At 40.1% G+C, this 20,218-nt stretch overlaps 1 protein-coding gene across 9 annotated transcripts in view; it reads right to left on the bottom strand.

Moving 5' to 3' along the window:
* Nucleotides 1–20,218, bottom strand: part of ATP8A1 (ATPase phospholipid transporting 8A1) — a 238,832-nt gene that overhangs the window by 216,618 nt on the left and 1,996 nt on the right. The gene's annotated exons all lie outside the window — the stretch shown is intronic.

Here is a 20,218-nt window from a genome sequence, read left to right as displayed (position 1 = left end):
AGGCCTGACCTAACCTCTCCCTCTGACCCCATCTCTCCTCTACTGGCCCGATTCCACCTCAACATAGTTTTTCCAACCATGACTTTCTCCTACCTCGTGGGTACTATTAGATGTCAAAGCAGTCTCCCTAACCAATCTTCCTTGAAGTATCATCTGAAAAAGCTTTGAATATACAGTGGTCTTTTGACCACTCCAATATTAATCGGTTCACCTGTATCCTGAGGTATACGTCAACTGAGAATAATAATACTAGATATTACAGATGTACCTGACTTAAACTCTGAGAACAGCCCAGGCATGAGGGCACATGTCCATCAGGTACACTATTCTGATATGGAGAAGTAACATAAATAACACTTCAAGAAAGTCCCTTGCATGCAATAAATGTTTACTAAATTTTCTATTTTATTATCAGGCATCTAAAAATTCCCAGAATTTTATAGTCTTATCTCCATCCTGATACCCATGAATATATCTTCCTATCGGGACCTATCATTACCATACATGGTTAACTGATATTTTTCTTTAAGTGTATGTATTTTGGGGAACTGATCTACAAAAAAACAAGTGTGAAAATCGACATTATTTCTTGTTTAAAACAGGAAAAAAAAAAGTGGTTTAACACTCCCTGTACTCATGCTGAACTGCAACAAGCTCCAAAATAGCACAACCAATTCTGAGTGATAGACACCGAAAAAAGTATTCCTGACGTTCAGAGGAAAGGCTAATCTTAAGCAGTATTGCACGGCAACCTACCTGTGCATGCCTAGTGTTGGGCCTCACACATAGTAAGCACTCAATTTCTGTGGCTCCCAGCTTTGGATACTAACCTAGAAAAACAATCATCTTGGGCATGCTGAGTTACTGCAAATACTAAAGAAAACACTAATGCCAAATCATACTTAACAGGAAAAGGAGAACAATGAAAGATAATATAAATGTAATGATATCCCCTTAGGGATAGTCCACAGATCCTTTGGTCAGACAGAAGAATAAGTGGTATGTTCCCAATATAGATTAAACATTGGCACAGAAACAGACTGAACTAGCAATGAAGGGTTTCAACCACCAGACACACATCCGGCATCTCCTAGAAGCCTCAATTAGCTAAAAGCATCATTGACTCGTCTTGGCAGCAAGCTCATCACTTGAGAAGGTACAGGAAATAAGATGAGGAATTGTTACCATGGACTGGATTCTAATCAATGCAGAAGTGATAAGGTTTAGAAAACCTAACTGTACCACGGAACTTTTGGTAGTTGGAGGGGAATACCAGGCTAAGCCAGACATATCTTCTAGATTAAGAGGATGTATTTCAAATTAGTATCAAAACCCAAAAGGGGCAGAAGTCCGGAGAGCTGAAGTAACATGCTGACTAATTGTGAAAGGTCCTGTCTTGGGGAAAGAGAGGTGTGGTCAGAGACCACTGTTGCAGCATAACATGGCCTTGGACAAGGAAAAGTAGATTAAAAGATCATGGAAAAGGTTGGAAATAGACTCACATGTTCAACAGCAAATAACAACAGATGTGCAGACACCTAAGAATGGAGGAAAAGTGTTTTAAAAAATGTTGAGCGGCTACAAAAGTGCTTCCTTGCTTCCTTTGCAATACAGTGAATTCATGGGATAGGTCCACCGCCTGAAATGGATGGTGTGATGTTAACAGATCATAAGAAGCAGAACTCCTCAATTCCTACTTCTCCTCCTTCACTTCATGGCATCAAGGATAATTATCCTAAAACTAGGAAGGTTAGAATGAATAGTAGTTGGAGGAACAAATGCAAAAGAGATGGTAGAGAATTATTTTAAAAAGAAAAAAAGACAAGGCAGTACCTAGCTGCTCTAAATATTGATAGATTCATGTTTTGTAGCGTGTGTGTGTATACACATATACAATATTTTTAAATCTATAAAACTGTGAGAACTTGCAGAATAGTTAAATAAAGTGTCACTAATCACAGAAGAACCATGGGAAAGGGCAAAGTGTTTTAAAAAGGAAAGTAGATAGATTCTGTACATTATAAACTACTGTTCATGAAAAGTGTAGTCTACAGTCATGCTTTCAAAGTCCACAGATTTTAATAATGGGATCTACAGCTTCTAAAGGATTTATGGGAATTTCTAAAAATAGTTAATTTGAAAGTTAAAAGGAATACTTTCCTTTTGCATTGAGAATTCAGCTAACATTGAGTAGGAGCTCATTGTTTTTAAAGTGGTGTTTCTCATACCCAAAATGTACAGTCAGAGATTGAAGGAAATTTTTTCCCTATAAAAAAGGTCCTTTGTGCATGTGTGCTAAGTCACTTAAGTCACGTCCAACTCTTCGAGAGCCTTATGCGCTGTAGCCCGCCAGGCTCCTCTGTCCATAGGATTCTCCAGGGAAGAATACTGGAGTGGGTTGTGGGACCCTCCTCCAGGGAAAAAAGGTCCTTTACACTACCTAAACCTGAATATTAATGTTATTGGCCAAATCCTTAGCATTCTGTACTTCAACAAGACTAGACACACCCTGTCCTTAAAAAACTAGACACTGGATCCCAAGATTAGGTAATAATGTAGATTCACTACTGGCTGACAAACATCCATAAAGGAACTTCTACAGGAGCTTTCCTTTGGCTCCCCACTTCTTTCAAGCCCTCCTGATGGAGCCTTCCCTGGGTCACCCTTGGCTCCTGCCCCTACTCCCCTCTCCTGGCTTAGTTCTCTGACCCTGGGTATCAGGGTCAACAGGGGCACGTGAGTGGCAGGGCCAGTTGGGTTTCTTTCTGGGAAAGTGGACTTGTGGTCCGGAGACACTAGCAGACAGCCTCGGCACTGGGCAGGGACCAGCTGGGCACGGAGAGTCAGGGAGTCAGGCTGCGGGGGGTGATGGCCCTCCCTGCACCCCCGCACCCATGAAGCCACATGGACGGCAAAGATATGAAGACAATGGAGTAGAGGTACAGAGGACAAACAGGGGCAACTCTGGATAGAATAAGAGACCCCAAAGCCTGAGTCCCATGGGGCCCTTCTATGATCCAAGGGGATCCCTGGATAGTTAAAGTAGATGCATAACTTCCTGAGGGATCTGGAGCCAGACTGCCTGGGTTCCAATGAGACAGGATAACATACTGTCTCATACTGGATAACATACCGGTACGATTAGTAAATATGCAAATAACATGAAAGAATCAACTCAGGAAGATTTTGGGACATTGAATAAATTGAAGATCCTACACTAATGCCTAAAATAATCAACTGTGTAAATATAATACGGAGCATATTTGGCCCAGCAAGACTTGTAGGAGACAAATGGTTTAATCGCTTTTATTGCTTTCTTAGCAAGAAAGAACTTGCTAAGAGTTAGTACTGTCTGAGAGTGGAAAGGGCTGTTTGACAAGGGGGTGTGACTCCTGTCACTGAAGGGTTTTCAAGCCAGAGCTGGATAACCAAATGCCAGCAGGCTATCTCAGGGACAGTGCACACAGCTCCCTCCAACTCCAGAATTCCATGATGTCATCTTTTTTAAACAGTTTTTTTTTTTAAAAGACAGTTATGAAGTCATCAGAGAACCACTAAGATAGTGTCAATACACAAGCAAGTTTTAACCACTTTGTATATGGAAAAAAAATTCTTGAATTAGTTGATAAAAATGCTTGCAGAAAGGTAACCCCATTAATTTCACCACAACACAATCAGGAAGACAGAACTGAATTAAAGTTCTGAATAAGTCAGTCTTTGAAGCATATTGGAAAAAGGAATAATAAGCAATCATGAAGTTATCTGAATTATTACAACTTTTATTTTTAGAGCTACTGGTGCATTTTACAATAGAAAAACAGGTGGATAGGCTAATAGTCTTCTGATTCCAAGGCTAGTTCTCATTTTATCAAAAGAAACAAAAACACCCGTGTACATCATTTTGCTGCTGCACTGTTCTCAGAATAAGTCAATGGAATTTGATGGGCGCCTATTTATCTCCATTGTGCTTTTGCAAGAGAGAAAAATATAATTCACCTTTGTTTTTTAAACATTGTCTCAAGTGTCAAAAACAGCCAGTGAAGAAACCAAAGCCTACCTGCTAATTTGTGGTTTGGGAGCAGTCAGCACAGCACACCCAGCACCATGAATCACCATGAGCAAGAACAGCTTTTTACTCTATAGAACTGGATACTACCCAGCATTAGGAAAGAAGTGAAGCTTTCCTCTGCCTATTGATGACAAGCTGTGTCACAATCTGGCATGTGAAATATCCAACAAGTCCATGAACCCAGCTAGAAAAATAGGGCATCCCTAAGGGGGCACCGGGGAGCTCCACCATGACCCTGAGAGCATGGTGTCTGTCTTGACAGAGGAGTGGAGCCACAAGTGGCTGGGGAATGGCTCAGCTGCTGTGAGCGCTGTGGGGGTGGTGTTAAAGAACCCACCAAGACTGGTTAGGCAAGACAGGCTCAGAGAAAAAAAAAAAGAGTCAGCGGCAAAAAAGCACGGAAGGCACAGTTGCCTTCGGTTTGTCAGGATGTGGCTCAAACAGGAGAGAGAAACCTCCACTAAGCAGATTATACCGTGATGTATGAATGCCAGCAGGTGGGCTGCAAAGACTTCAAAGGCCAAGCTCAGTGCTGGTTGACATTAAAGGATACCTACATATGTGTGCAGCTGCCATCAGCCCTACCCAGTTCACAGGCAGAACAAGAATGATGAGAGGCCAGATTGCTTCAGCATGCTTCAAGAACCTCCTGACACCAGAAATAAAAATCACTGAGTGCAGAAAGAGCCCCATAATGCAATTCCTGTGCCTCCACATGCTACCACCACTAATTATAAATATGAAATCAGCCCCTTAGGACTTCCCTGGTGGCTCAGGGGTTGAGAATTCACCTTCCAATGCAGGGGATACAAGTTTGATCCCTATTCGGGGAACTAAGATCCCATGTGCTGTGGGGCAACTAAGTAACTACTGAGTCCTTGTGCTCTAGAGCCGGCACTCCTCAACAAGAGAAAGCGTATGTGCTACAACAAAGAGCCAGCATTCAAAATAATGAATAAATTAATAAACATAAAAAGTAAATTTCCCCCATGTCTTTAAAAAAAAAAGAAATCAGCCCCTTAGATCTGCTGGAGTATCTGTGGCCATTGCTGAGCAAAGTGCAATGGGCCTGGACATGGTAATAAGAAAACTCCATGAGATTTCAAAACCATGCCAGCATGTTAAAAGTTCAGCTTCCAAAATGTGAACAGCTTGATCTTATCCCTATCACTCACCAGATGCAGATTCAAGTAACATTTGCTTAGCATCTACTTTGTAGCAAGTGTTTTAATTTTGCACTCTGAAAGATGTTCCTGCAGTGTGGAATACCTCGAGAGCCAAAAGAACACAATGATGACATAAAGACTATTCTCATCAACTCTGATTATGGAGTGAAAAGTCTCTGCAACAGAATGATCAGTTCCAGAGAGATGAATCCATAGAGTTCCTAGGTGTCCAAAAAAACAATAGAGTGACCAGTTCCAAAGAGATGAATCCATACTGCTCCCAGATGTCGAAAATGCATAGAAACAAGGAATAGGCCCCGAAGGCAATGGCACCGCACTCCAGCACTCTTGCCTGGAAAATCCCATGGACGGAGGAGACTGGTAGGCTGCAGTCCATGGGGTCGCTAGGAGTCGGACACGACTGAGGGACTTCAATTTCACTTTTCACTCCATGCATTGGAGAAGGAAATGGCAACCCACTCCAGTGTTCTTGCCTGGAGAATCCCAGGGACGGGGAGCCTGGTGGGCTGCCGTCTATGGGGTCGCACAGAGTTGGACACGACTGAAGCGACTCAGCAGCAGCAGCAGCTCAGCTGGTAAAGAATCCACCTGCAATGCAGGTTTGATTCCTGAGTTGGGAAGATCCCCTGGAGAAGGGATAGGCTACCCACTCCAGTATTCATGGGCTTCCCTGGTGGCTCAGCTGGTAAAGAACGTGCCTGCAATGTGGGAGAACTGGGTTCAATCCCTGGGTGGGGAAGATCCCCTGGAGGAGGGCATGGCAACCCATTCCAGTATTCTTGCATGGAGAATTCCATGCACAGAGGAGCCTGGAGGGCTACTGTCCATGGGGTTGCAGAGTCAGACACAACTGAGCAACTAAGCATAGTACACAGCACAAGATGCTAATAGTTCTGTTTACTGAATTTCCAAAGAAAACTAAAAGAAAGGAAGACAGAGGAAGGAGATCGAATTTAGGATAAAAGCAACCCTCTTTACAAAAAGAAAAAAAAATGTATTGCAACATACTTATTTTGGCACATGTGGATCTTCCCACTCTTTTCTAAGATGCAAGGAGGTTTTTAGTCCTTTATCCCAGTGTTTTCTATTTTAATAAATGGTGCCATCATTTTGGGTTTAGGGCCCCAAACCTGCAACATCCTTAACACTCTACTTCCTACCCACCAATAATCTGTTAGATCTACCTTCAAACTATACTATAAATCTGACCACATCTGACCACAGATACCTAGTAGTTCAAGCCACAATCACATTCTTTGATCAACTTCTACCGCCAAGATGAAATCAGAATCTCTTGGGGCAAATTCCAAGGATCAGCTATTTTGAAGCTCCTCAGAAGATTCCAATGTGCCCTCGGGCTTGGTCTACTCTCTAGCCAGGAGACAGATGATTTATGGGTAGGTTTTATTGTATTGGGGGAAAGCGAAACAGGAGTCTTAGAGGGGTTATATGACTTGTCCAAGGGCACAGAGCTCAGAAGACCCCAAAGTCAGATATCACTCCAGGCCCTTTGGGAGCCCTGAGTGCCTTATTTCCTTTTCTGTCCAGTCAATTATTTACAGAGCAGTACCTTAAGACACTCAGGGAAGTGGGGCAGCACTAAGCTAGCTAGTCTCCAGTTTCGTTTGTGTCACACAACAGATGCACTCTACTCTTTAAGTGGCTACTATGTCAAATAGTTGGGTACCAAACGGGCTAAAGACACATGAAGTATAAATAGGAAAGATGATGATTCTACTAGTTTGAGTCAATAGAATTATTTTAAAAAGATAATTCCAGCTGAATAAATGGGAAAATGTCTGACATCTTATAAAGAAAACTAACAAACTATCAATTCAAACTGAAGACCTTGGTATTCAGCCTTAGTTAAAATTAAAACATAGGAGAGCAGTTCACTCACCCGAAAGTCACTTAATAAGATCAAGAGGAATTCAGCACAGTACTGGGGGAAATTAAGAGGGCCTTCTTCCTTCTTTGCTAATTACATTCACTTAGAAGTCAACAAAAGGCCAACCCATGCAATGATTCTTTCACAGAACTTTAAACCAGAATACACGAACGAACTGCCATCTGGGGTTAAACTGAGCCAGTGATTCAGAACTCCATCCCCCTTCTCCAATCAAATTCTGGCTTCTTTTTAAAAAAAGATTTCCATCTGTGGAGTACAAGTAACATTAGCACCCAAAAAAGAAAAGTCTAAATGCAGAAACGATAACGATAGAAGAGAATTTTTAAAAAATCCCACAAAGGTTGGACACAATACACTTGACCTAAGGCACAATAGGGGCTTAGTTGGTGGCTCAGGGGTAAAGAATCCAACTCCCAATGCAGGAGATGCAGGTTCAATCTCTGGTTGGGAAGATACCCTGCAGAAGGAAATGTCAACCCACTCCAGTATTCTTGCCCGGGAAATCTCATGGACAGAGGACCTGGGGTCGCAGGAGTCAGACACAAATTAGTGACTAAATAACAAAACAAGGGACTATGGAGTTTGTTTTCTACTCCTAGAAGTGTGAAATCATCATCATCACATCCTGAAGCCAGACCCCAGCACCCATCCAGGAGGCCACAGAGAAATCACACTGGCTACATTAAGAGTTTCAAAATGAGCTTCGTTTCAGAAACCAGGGAAAGCAGGTAAATTGGGGTTTGTGCTAAGTTTCTGTTTTCTTTACCTTAACCTGTAAAAGATCTATTAACACCAGGGTGAGATAAATTAATAACTGTAGACTAAAGAAAATAAACCCCTTGAAAAGAAAGTAGCCACAGAAGTTTTGGAAATTTTTACTGATTTGTTAAGGTATTTCTTCCAGGTGCAAATAACTACACACATGTAGGCTACAAATATAAGGTGAATAAAGAGATGAAGCACAACACACTAAAAGTAAGTAGGCTAGCAAAAACCAGAAATGACATTGCAGAGAGGCTCATATTCATCAAGCTCCCAGAGTAGATATAGAACCAGCTAAAAATAAACGGGATGTGTTTTCTCTTCATTTGGTTGTACTGAATTGACTATTTAATTCAGAATTTTAAAGAAATTCTTCAAAACCAAATAACTGAGTAACATCATACAAGCTTTATCATTTCTGACAGGTGAAATTTAGAGAAGTGCAATTAGACCCATTAAGTAACTGGGCAATAGACAAATTTACCCCCAAAAATATCCATATGCTCTTGGTTTCTTGGCTGGCAGTCTATATGACTTTATATAATCTATTCTTCTCTCCACAAGCAAGGAAATTCAAAGATCTACATCAGTATTTTTCAACACTGTTGGACATCAGAATTATCTGGAAGATACAATATCAATGCTTAGTGCATATGTCTGATGGCCCAGACTGATTCCATTGGTCTGGGGTGAGTCCAGGCATCCAATTCCCATTTGATTCACTGTGAGCCAGGGTTGAACACCACCGATGTACACTTGACCGTGAACCTGCTGACATCACACAAGCTTCCCACTGCCCTGACCACACTAGACACACTCTACACTAAAGACGGCAGAGTCATTCTTTCTCAAGTCATTTCTCTAACCCTTACTCGAAACTGTGGGAAAAAGGTTATGAAAGTTGAGTGAGTCCACCTGAGAACATTCATCACATCCATTCTGGCATCAGAGTGGACTGAATCCAACTTAAGCTTAAGGTATAAAACAGCACGTCAAATTTGGGTAAAATCTAGAGAGAGAGATTGGTTTCATTTCTTTGGTCAGGGAAGGACAGGGCCTGAGTTTAAAAATGAAAGTAGAATGAGACAGACTAGAAGGGGACTGGGAAGGCTCAGCTAGTCATTGCAATGACAGTGTGGTATCACACTGTCGCACTCCAACACGGGCAACAAGCTTGTCCAGAAGAGCTGGCCGAGAGTACCGAGGGGGAAAGTGAAAGCAAGTGATACTCAGAGCCCCTGGCAGCTGGCTTGGCACCTGAACTCCTCACCAGGGCAGAGTCCTAGAGTCTAGGGTCTCTTCTCTCAGACAGGCAGGGCCCTGAGTACTGGAGCTCTAGTTGCTGCAACAAACAGTCAGGGTCAAGGAAATGGTGACAGGGTGGTTCAAGCCACATCCTCAAAGTGGTAAATTAGAGCTCCTTGAATGTCTCCTACTGCTAAGGTTTTCTGGACTGGGGTAGGGCTAAATCTACATGGGGGTGAGGGAGGAACAAGGGGAAAAGATGGGCTGCAGATGCTCGAAGGAGATTTCCTCTACAAGTTGGCTTTAAGACCAGAGTTAGCCACAGAGATCGACGCTAATTAGAGAAGCTCAATTATTCTACACTGGTGTCAGAACAAACCATCTCTCTGATTCACCCTTGCAAACCAGTTTTCTTGCTTCATTCATGAAGATTAACCTTGTATTCTAAATAGGTCTGGCCCACTAACGTGGTTTCCTGGTTCAGAGCCTCGATTGACTTTGACCTTCTTAGCAACAGTCTCCACCTAAGCTGCCACATGACTAACCCAGTCTCGTGAAGTACAACCCTGAATGGATCAAGACAAGTCGTCTTCAAAGATGGGCTTAAGCAAAACAATGAAGAGGCTCAATTCAAAACAGCCAGTTACCTTTGCCCAGTTCATTCAATGTGTAAATAACCCAGTAAGCCATATTTGTTAGCCCCTTAGATTAACAAAATTGATGGCAACAATGTCTATAAAGGCAAACTACCCAAAGTTACTATCCTATGCACACACATTTCATGTTAACATTGAAAAGAAAACTAACAGGAAGGTCCTGGACAGTGGTCTTATCAGATCTTTTTAAAAATAATTACATTTAATGGGTCCAAAACAACAGGCTTCAAATGATGCCATGATGAATTTACATGAAACCTCTAAATTGCCATGAGGGCTATGTCACAAGCAGTATTATTTAAGCACTACTACATTTTGTGAGCTTTTATGAGGACATTTGAGAAGGCCTTCTGTTCAAAGGAAGTAAGGCTTAATCTCTACTTAAGAGAGAAGTGTATCTACACATGTACTTTTAATAAGCTTACTTTGAGCCATCATTTCTGTTATAAAATTTTATGTTCTGAAAAACTCTAGTAAATCCTTAAGTCCAAGCTAGAGAGAGAATCTGGAGCTGTGCTGACTAGCACAGCAACCACAAGCCACATGTGGAAACTGAGCGTGTGAAGGGGGCCTAGTTTAAATTGAGATGTACTGTAAATATAAAATGCAGAGCAGAGTTAGAAACCAGTACAGAAAAGAATGCCAGCTATTTCATTCTTGATTTCTATATCACAGTGAAATGAGATTTTGGATCTATTAAAGAAAATATATTATTAAAATTAATTTCACTTATTTATTTTTTTATAGTGTAGCTACTAGAGTATTTACAAGTACATATGTGCCTAGTGCTTGTGGATCACTTTATTTCTCTCAGTGCTGATCTAAGATCTGAATGTCAATTTGATAGGAGTAGATTTTACAAAACCATTAGTTAAATCTTAGCTGGTCTAAATTCTGACCTCTAACCCTAACAAAAAGGATAAAAAAGATCAGTGTCTTGGCTATTGCGTAAGGGCCATGTGAAACCTTAGAAGCAGTGAATTGGAACCCAAGTACCTAAAACTTCAGCACATAAAAATGAACAAATCTTACTGAAAAAATAATGTAATCAAAATATACTTGATCAAATCTGATTATAATTGAAAACCTTGTTTAAAAATACCTTATGATGTATAATTTTAAAACCTATGGAGATGAAAATTAACTGAAAAACTATTTAAAATGAAAGAATTCAGACTGATGGTTAGTTTCAAAATCAACAGCTTCTACCTTACATATTCTGCAGTCGTGAGCAAAAACATGATTTTAGAAAGGATTCCATTTACAATATCTTCATAAAACATAAGCTATCTAAAGAACAAATCATTAAAATGGATAGGATTTATTTAAGAAAACTCTCCCCTCTACATAAAAGAAAAACCAATAAATAGTAAAACTAAGCTTAAATGACTCAGTATATGAAAGATATGAGTTCTCTCAATATAAATTTATAAAATGCAATATCAATAAATATTCCAACACATCAACTTTATTCAATGATGCACTCATTAGTTCAAGTGGAAAAATAAGTATGAAAGTAGCCAGAAAAAAAGTTAGAGGAAAGAACAGTGATTAACGTAATAAAGGAATTTGATAGAAGGGGCCACAAAATATAGAAGAGAGGGAGAGAAGAAGGGGAGAGACTGACTCCAACCATGACTCACCTATGTATGTGAATTTAGCATATAAAAGAAACATCTCAAATCAGTGAGGGGAGAACAGATTATAAAATATACGGTTATCATGTCAGATAGATAATACATTGAGAAAAAAATAAAATTAGACCCCTACCTTACATCTCACAACAAAATAAATCCCATAGGAATTACACGTGTAACTGTTTAAAGGTGAAATCTAAAAGTATTAATACTAGAAGAAGAACATAAGTGAAAAATGATCATTATCTTGACATAAGAAACATGACATTAAGCCAGAAATTTTAAGAAAGAAATTGAACGATTATACTTTATAAAAATAACCATGTACATGAGAAAACATCAAAAAAGTTAAAAGTTTCCCTATTAACAGGGAAAACAGTTCATGTCAGGAGCATATGATAAGCTCTTAAAATTTAATACAAGACAATCTTCATAAAGGAACTTACAATGAGTAAACAATTCAGACAAAAATAAAAATAATAATAAAACCAATCAAGATGTATTCAATCTTATAAGTAGAGCAATGCAAAAGTTTTTTTTTCTGCACTGCATATTCAAAAGGATAAAGCAGACTATTCAGCGGTGGAAAAGGAGTAGCAGAGTAGGACCTCTGGTTTATTTTCAGTGATGGTATAAATGTGAATCATCTTTTAACATTCTTTTGCCATTATTAAAAAAAAAAAGATACATACTTTTGCACCAGTAATCCCTTTCCTCAAAGAATTTTCAAAGAAATAATCAGAAAAGTGTACAAAGATATATAAAGATGCTTATTCAAAAGTGTTTTTTTTTTTTTAAATACATACTGGAAATGACCTACATGCCTACCCACAGAGGATTCCTTAGTTAATTATTATACACTAACATCTATAATGCTAAGCTGCCATAAAATACATGATCTATGCATTTAACAAATAATTATTGAGACTTCCCTGGTGGCTCAGATGGTAAAAGTGTCTGCCTACAATGCAAGAAGCTTGGGTTCGATCCCTGGGTTGGGAAGATCCCCTGGAGAAGGAAATGGCAACCCACTCCTATATTCTTGCCTGGAAAATTCCATGGACAGAGGAGCCTGATAGGTTACAATCCATGGGATCACAAAGAGTCAGACACGACTGAGTGACTTCACTTTCACTTACTAAGTGCCAGGCAGTGCTCTAGGCACTGAGGATTTAAATAGTGACAGTAGAGAAAAAAAATTCTTTCCATGGTGAAGGTGGTCAAAAGTACAAATTTTCAGCAACCTAGATGTCCATCAACAGATGAATGGATAAAGAACTTGTGGTTCATATATAATGGAATATTACTCAGCCACAAAAAGGAACACATTTGAGTCAGTTCAACTGAGGTGGATGAACATAGAGCCTGTTATACATAATGCAGTATTCTTTCATTGCGTATAACAGAATGACAGAACAAATATTGTACATTAACACATATATATGGAGTCTAGAAAAATGGCACTGACGCACCTATTTGCAGGGCAGGAATAGAGACGTACACATAGAGAACCCAAAGAAAGGCAATGCCAAAGAATGCTCAAAATACCGCACAATTGCACTCCTCTCACACGCTAGTAAAGTAATGCTCAAAATTCTCCAGGCCAGGCTTCAGCAATATGTGAACCGTGAACTTTCAGATGTTCAAGCTGGCTTTAGAAAAGGCAGAGGAACCAGAGATCAAATTGCCAACATCTGCTGGATCATCGAAAAAGCAAGAGACTTCCAGAAAAACATCTATTTCTGCTTTATTGACTATGCCAAAGCCTTTGACTGTCTTTGGTCACAATAAACTGTGGAAAATTCTGAAGGAGATGGGACTAACAGACCACCTGACCTGCCTCTTGAGAAACCTATATGCAGGTCAGGAAGCAACAGTTAGAACTGGACATGGAACAACAGACTGGTTCCAAATAGGAAAAGGAGTACGTCAAGGCTGTATATTGTCACCCTGCTTATTTAACTTATATGCAGAGTACATCATGAGAAACGCTGGGCTGGAAGAAGCACAAGCTGGAATCAAGATTGCCGGGAGAAATATCAATAACCTCAGATATGCAGATGACACCACCCTTATGGTAGAAAGTGAGGAAGAACTAAAGAGCCTCTTGATGAAAGTTAAAGAGGAGAGTGAAAAAGTTGGCTTAAAGCTCAACATTCAAAAAACTAAGATCATGGCACCTGGTCCCATCACGTCATGGCAAACAGATGGGCAAACAGTGGAAACAGTGTCAGGCTTTATTTTTGGGGGCTCCAAAATCACTGCAGATGGTGACTGCAGCCATGAAATTAAAAGACACTTACTCCTTGGAAGGAAAGTTATGACCAAACTAGATAGCATATTCAAAAGCAGAGACATTACTTTGTCAACAAAGGTCCGTCTAGTCAAGGCTATGGTTTTTCCAGTAGTCATGTATGGATGTGAGAGTTGGACTGTGAAGAAAGCTGAGCGCCGAAGAATTGATGCTTTTGAACTGTGGTGTTGGAGAAGACTCTTGAGAGTCCCTTGGACTGCAAGGAGATCCAACCAGCCCATTCTGAAGGAGATCAGCCCTGGGATTTCTTTGGAAGGAATGATGCTAAAGCTGAAACTCCAGTACTTTGGCCATCTCATGCGAAGAGTTGACTCATTGGAAAAGACTCTGATGCTAGGAGAGATTGGGGGCAAGAGGAGAAGGGGACGACAGAGGATGAGATGGCTGGATGGCATCACCAACTTGATGGACGTGAGTTTGAGTGAACTCCAGCAGTTGGTGATGGACAGGGAGGTCTAGTGTGCTGTGATTCATGGGGTTGCAAAGAGTTGGACACGACTTAGCGACTGAACTGAACTGAGTTTGGGGTGATTTTTACTGTCCTCTTGACATCTCTGCACTATGAGTTTTTTCCCAATGAGCAGCTGTTACTTCTACAGTCAAGAGAACAAAACTAAACTCTGTCATTAAAAATAAAGTTCAGAGTTATCTGTTTATCTGACAAAAGCTGTAAGTGCAAGAATACAGCAGTGAACAGATAACGCAAAAAATCACTCCCTTTTCAATGGTCAGGTTCCAATTAAGAGGTATCAAGTAGGTCTGATTATAAGGCATCTGTAGATCATCTTGTCTTTATTTAGGTCACAAGATTCATTTAAGTCAATCCTACTATGCCCTAGGCAATGTCCTCAGTATATCAGTAAAGAAAAAAGACCAAATATCCCTGCCTTTAGGGAGCTTACTACTCAGTGGATAAGAACATTGTAAGATGTGGGTTCCAGGGAGTAGTGAAGAATGAATCTGTTGCCTTTACAACATTCACACTGTAATGAAATTATGTGATTAGAAATCCAATATAGCAGCAAATATTTCATTAACTTCAAAAGCACAGTCTTTATGTATGCAAACTTTCCTTAAGCCTATAAGGTCGGTATGAACTGATTCAGTTCTCATTGTTTTTGAAATTATATAAGTGAAATAAAAGAATAATGTACTAATAGATTAAAAAGACTAAAATAATTGTTTTGCCACACTTAATAGCTCCAGGATTACACTAGGCAAAATAACATGTTTCGGGAATTCCCAAATATTGACCACATAAAGCATCACTATACTCACATACCCACTCAGTGAAAGAATGTCATGTCAGTTATAAATCTATAACTCATTTTCATGATTACTAAGGAATCTTTCATTCGCTATACCTTTCTATCCCACCATCCAATTAGCTGGCACACAGCAGGTGCATAATACACGCTTGTTAAAGGAAGAAAGGATCTTAGCCTTCTTTTACCTGGACAAATGAAATAGCCTCCTAAAATTTTCTTTTTAACAATTTTTATACAAATTACCTCCATGCTCCTTTTGTTACATTTTAGGTAAATAAAATGTAGTAGTTTTTATAATTACAAACATTTTAAAGGTGCCATTTACACAGGCCAGTTTAGGAAAACAATCCCTAGGACAACTTCTAAATTTATCACTTGGTACATGTTTTACATAATCAAATGAATGCCTTACATTTTAGCTTTATAATATTCAACAGTGTAAACCACAAACCACTGGATTGTGGTTGTTGTCGTTCAGTTGCTAAGTCAAGTCTGACTCTTTGTGACCCTAGTGGATAGGTATGTGGTGGTTTTTTTCTTTTGGTGTGTATTTCCTTAGTTTTGAATAATGGCCATTATTTTGTAAATCATGAGCTCTAGAACACCTCTTTTAATCAAGCCAAAGCCTTTGACAATCTGACAGTGACAATGCCTGTCAGCTGCCTATCCAATAACAACTTTTCCTTTTTCTTTTCATAATAAAACACTAAGTGCCAACTAGGAAACTCCAGCTTTCCTTGCAGAAGCGAGCCAATGCAAAGTAACCATTAGTCTTTGCGTGGTACTTTCAAGAAAAGCCTCTGGTCTCACACTCTTCTTCACTTTTCTTTGGACCTGGAACTCCTATACACTGGCTGGTACCCCAGCAATCAGATTATGCCTTTAAGGCAGTTATACACTTAGGATGATGAGGCGGAACGGTGTAAGGAGCCCATGTCCCTTAGGACTTTATTTGGTGGGCACAGGTGACCTGGACTGTCTTCATGCTAGTTTTACACCGAGAAAAATTCTGTTTTGTGTAGACCACTGTTATTTCAGTCCCTGTTTCTAGGATTTTTAATGCTGTATTTAGAGGCCTATTTTGGAGAAGGCAATGGCACCCCACTCCAGTACTCTCGCCTGGAAAATCCCATGGACGGAGGAGCCTGGTAGGCTGCAGTCCATGAGGTTGCTAAGAGTCGGACACGACTGAGCGACTTCACTTTCACTTTTCACTTTCATGCATTGGAGAAGGAAATGACAACCCACTCCAGTGTTCTTGCCTGGAGAATCCCAGGGACGGGGGAGCCTGGTCTATGGGGTCACATGGAGTTGGACATAACTGAAGCGACTTAGCAGCAGCAGAGGCTTATTTGATTTAGCTGCAGTAAAAGTGAAGGGACATATGATTCTTAGTCTTCTGCATTATTTAGCCTTGCTTTCTGGCAAACTCATCTACCAGGGTTTCAAGTATTATCTCTGAACCAGAGATTCTGATTTGCTTTTCCCCACATCTAACCTCTCAATTTCAAAGTATCTCAAAACATGTCCATTTGGATGTCCCTCAATTGCTTCAGAATTTGAATTTATGTCTTCTCTTACTATACTGAAACTCTTTCTCAGTTTCCTTATCTTTTAATATATTTTCCCAGTCCATCAGGTTCAAGACTGTAAAGAAGACATCCTTAAAATGTGTTTCACCTACAGTTGAACATTCCAGCAGGTCGTGAAGAATGCAGTCCCATGGCAGATCTACTGAACAGATCTTCATGAGGCAGCTCAAGAAACAGTAGTGTTGATGAGATACCTGGGATCTTGTAAACATTAAAGTCTGAAATTATCGCTTGAGAATCTCCTTTTATTTTAATGTGTTTTTGTGGTATATTCACTATATCACAATGTTCTATGACATGACCTTAGTCACCTCATTTCCTACTATGTTCCCCTTCTCCCCCCACCCGCCCGCCACCGCATTCCTCTAACACTCCTAACTCTCTCCTGCCTTGGGGCCTTTGCCTGGAACCTTCTTCCCCCAGATTCCCAGCAGGCTTAATCCACCTCCTTCACATCGACTTTTCAATGAAGGCTAGCCTAACCAACCCATTTAAAGTTGCAATTCATCCACCAACCTTATGCATCCTACCTTCTCTTTATTTGTCCCATAGCACTTATCACATAACAAAGTCTATAACTTGCTAACTTCTTATGTTTGCTTTCTCTCTTGCCTCACTAGAATCTTAGCACCTCCAGGGCTGGGCTTTTTCTAAATTCTGTTTGCTCACTGATTTCTTTCAAGTATGGTACTTGAAATTGCTTGAAATTTCAAGAATGGTACTTATAGGAGTTCAATAGATTATCTGTTAAACAAGATAATGATTTATTGAGAAATAGCTCTAATTCCTCCCTTTCCTGTCTCACTGCTCCACTCCAATACTAATCCTGGTCTTTGTCATTTTTAGACCTTAAAACACACACACACACACACACACACACACACTAAATAGTCTATTTACATTTCCTACAAACCATCCAACATACTTTGGGGATGTCACTTCCCTACAGTGATTTGGCTCCTAACTGGCCCTTTTGGAATTATCTTACTCTAACCTCATGCTTGAATGAGAACTGGATTAGAAGAACTCTAAGATCCTTTTAAAATATTTGATTTAAACTCCAAATGACTCATCCTGGCATTTAAAATATTCTATAATCTAGAAGTGTTTATTTATCCAAATGTATGCTCTATTTCTTCTCAGTTTCCCTCTGTTCCTGGCCAGTTTAAGAACTCTCAGGTAAGCCATAGTCATGTTCAGCACTTTTTCAGTTGGTTACTCTCTAACCTCAGCGCCCTCCTGACTACTGAAATAGATGGCATTATCTTAGAACCTTGGTACTCACACTATGACTTGCAGGTCATCACCCAGCATCACCTGCGAGCTTGTCAGAAATGCATCTGCAGCCCTACTCATCTAGAAGCTGCATCTAACAACATCCGCAGGTGACTGGTATGCACCTTAAAGTCTGAGAAGCATTGCGTGAGGACTCATTTCAAATTATTTCTCAAGGAGTGTTTCCTCGCAGGCTTCAGGTTCTTATGTCTGATCTTTCACAGCTCTTTGTTACCCATAGCAAGCACACTGTTCAATTAATAACATCCCCTTTTAGACTATTTCTTATTTCATAGACATTCTTTCTCCTTGATTTGGTTGTAAATAACCGGCACACAGAGCAGCCATGCATCTGGCCAATCTGGTTGCAGGGAATAGAAACCCAGTCAAATCACTTAAAGTAAAAATAAGAGCCTGTTCTAAGGCTACTCCTTGAATTGGGAAAAAAAAGAGTTGGGGCGGGGAGCGGGGGAGGTGGGCTAGAGACGGGCCGCCCTCTCTCAGCATCTGTGTCTCTCTGCCTCATTCCCTCCATCCAGGCCAGTCTCTCCTATCTTTCTGTGTTCACATGCACACTTTCTACTTCCTCATACCAGCAGCATCCACACAACCTAAGACAGCCAGCCATTCACTCCTCCATTAGCCTATTCTCCTCTGCCCCTTTCTGCTTCAACCTTCACTCTAAGTCTCTAAGCTCAACTTTTCCCATGGGAGAGATGATCACCACAAAGCCTTGGCTTTTAGAGCCAAAACCCAAGGTTACAAGTGTTGAGCCACCTATGGATTGTCTGCTCTTTGTCAGAAGCCTACTCTGGTCTGACCCACTGAAGCCAAGGAGGCTGCAGTTCAGGACAATGCCATCAGGCAGCAGGAGCTGTCAAAAGAGACTATTCTTTAGGAAAGAAAAGTGTGGGTAGAGCAGGCAATGAGCCACATAGCCAGCCCACAGTGTCATTATCGATGTCCTCACCACAGTCCCAAGCCAAATGCTGAGCACATAATAAAATGACCAACCAATATGGGGGAAGGGTCATTCACCAACTGCCACTATGCCTCTGACAGTGCACCAAGCACCTCAATCACCTGGGACACAGTTTCATCAACTATCAGATGGGACCATCTTCACCAACCTTCAGGAGTGCTGTAAGGTCCTATAGGGTAATCTTTGTAAAAATGCTTTGAAAAATATACATGTCAATCAAAAACAATACTGTTGTCTCTCAGATAAAATCCTCTCATACAGTAGAAGTTTCACACAGTTTTCCGGTCCTTTCTCTTTTCCCATTTCACACGATATGGAATCCAGCAATTGCTATTATTTGAAAGCACAATCCCAACTATTACCACTATACTTTCATACCTTCATGGCTCACTCAAATGATGATTAAGAAAATTCATTCATTATTATCAAAAAGACAACAAATAACAACCGTTGGTGAGGGTGAGGAGACAAGGGAACCGTCATGCATTTGTTGGGTGGAAATGTAAATTTATGCAGCCGCTACTGAATGTAGTACAGAGGTTCTCCAAAAAATTAAAAATAGAGCTACCATATGATCTAGCAATTTCACTCCTAGGTATTTATCCAAAGAAAACAAAAACACTAATTAGAAAAGATATATGTATCACTGTGTTCATTGCAGCAACTTTTATAATAGCCAAGATATGGAAGCAACCTAAGTGCAATCAATAGATGAATGAATAAAGATGATGCAGTGTGTGTGTATGTGTGTATATGAATATTACTCAGTCATAAACAAAAGAATGAAATCTTGCCATTTACCACAACATAGGTGGATCTAGAGGGTATTATGCTAAGTGAAATAAGTCAGGGAAAGACAAGTGTTGCATGGTTTCACCTATATGTAGAATCTATAAAACAAGTGAACAAACATAACAAAACAGAAACAGTGTCATAAATACAGAGAACGAACAGGTGGTTGCCAGTGGGAATTGGTGTGGGGAGGGTAGAGAAATAGGTGATGAAGATTAAAAGGTACGAACTTTCAGTTGCAAAATACGAGTCTTGTATATGAAATGTACAGTGAGGCAAACATAGTCAATAATTATGCAATAACTTTGTATGTGGACAGAGGGTAACTAGACATTATGCTGATCATTTTGAAATATTTAGAAATATCGAATCACTATGTTCTGTAACAGAAACTAACATACTCTTATAGGTTAATTATACTTCAAAACAAACAAACTCAGAAAGAAGATGAGATCGGTGGTTACCAGAGGTGGGGTGTCAGGGAGAGGGTGAAGGTAATCAAAAGATACAAATGTCCAGTTATAAGATAA

This window comes from Bos grunniens, chromosome 6 (assembly GCF_055505025.1).
Source record: "Bos grunniens cultivar Pamir isolate PY7600 chromosome 6, Bosgru_T2T1.0, whole genome shotgun sequence".
NCBI classification, from domain to species: Eukaryota; Metazoa; Chordata; class Mammalia; order Artiodactyla; family Bovidae; genus Bos; species Bos grunniens.
Note: the sequence above shows the minus strand (reverse complement) of the source record. Positions and strands in the feature narration are given on the sequence as shown.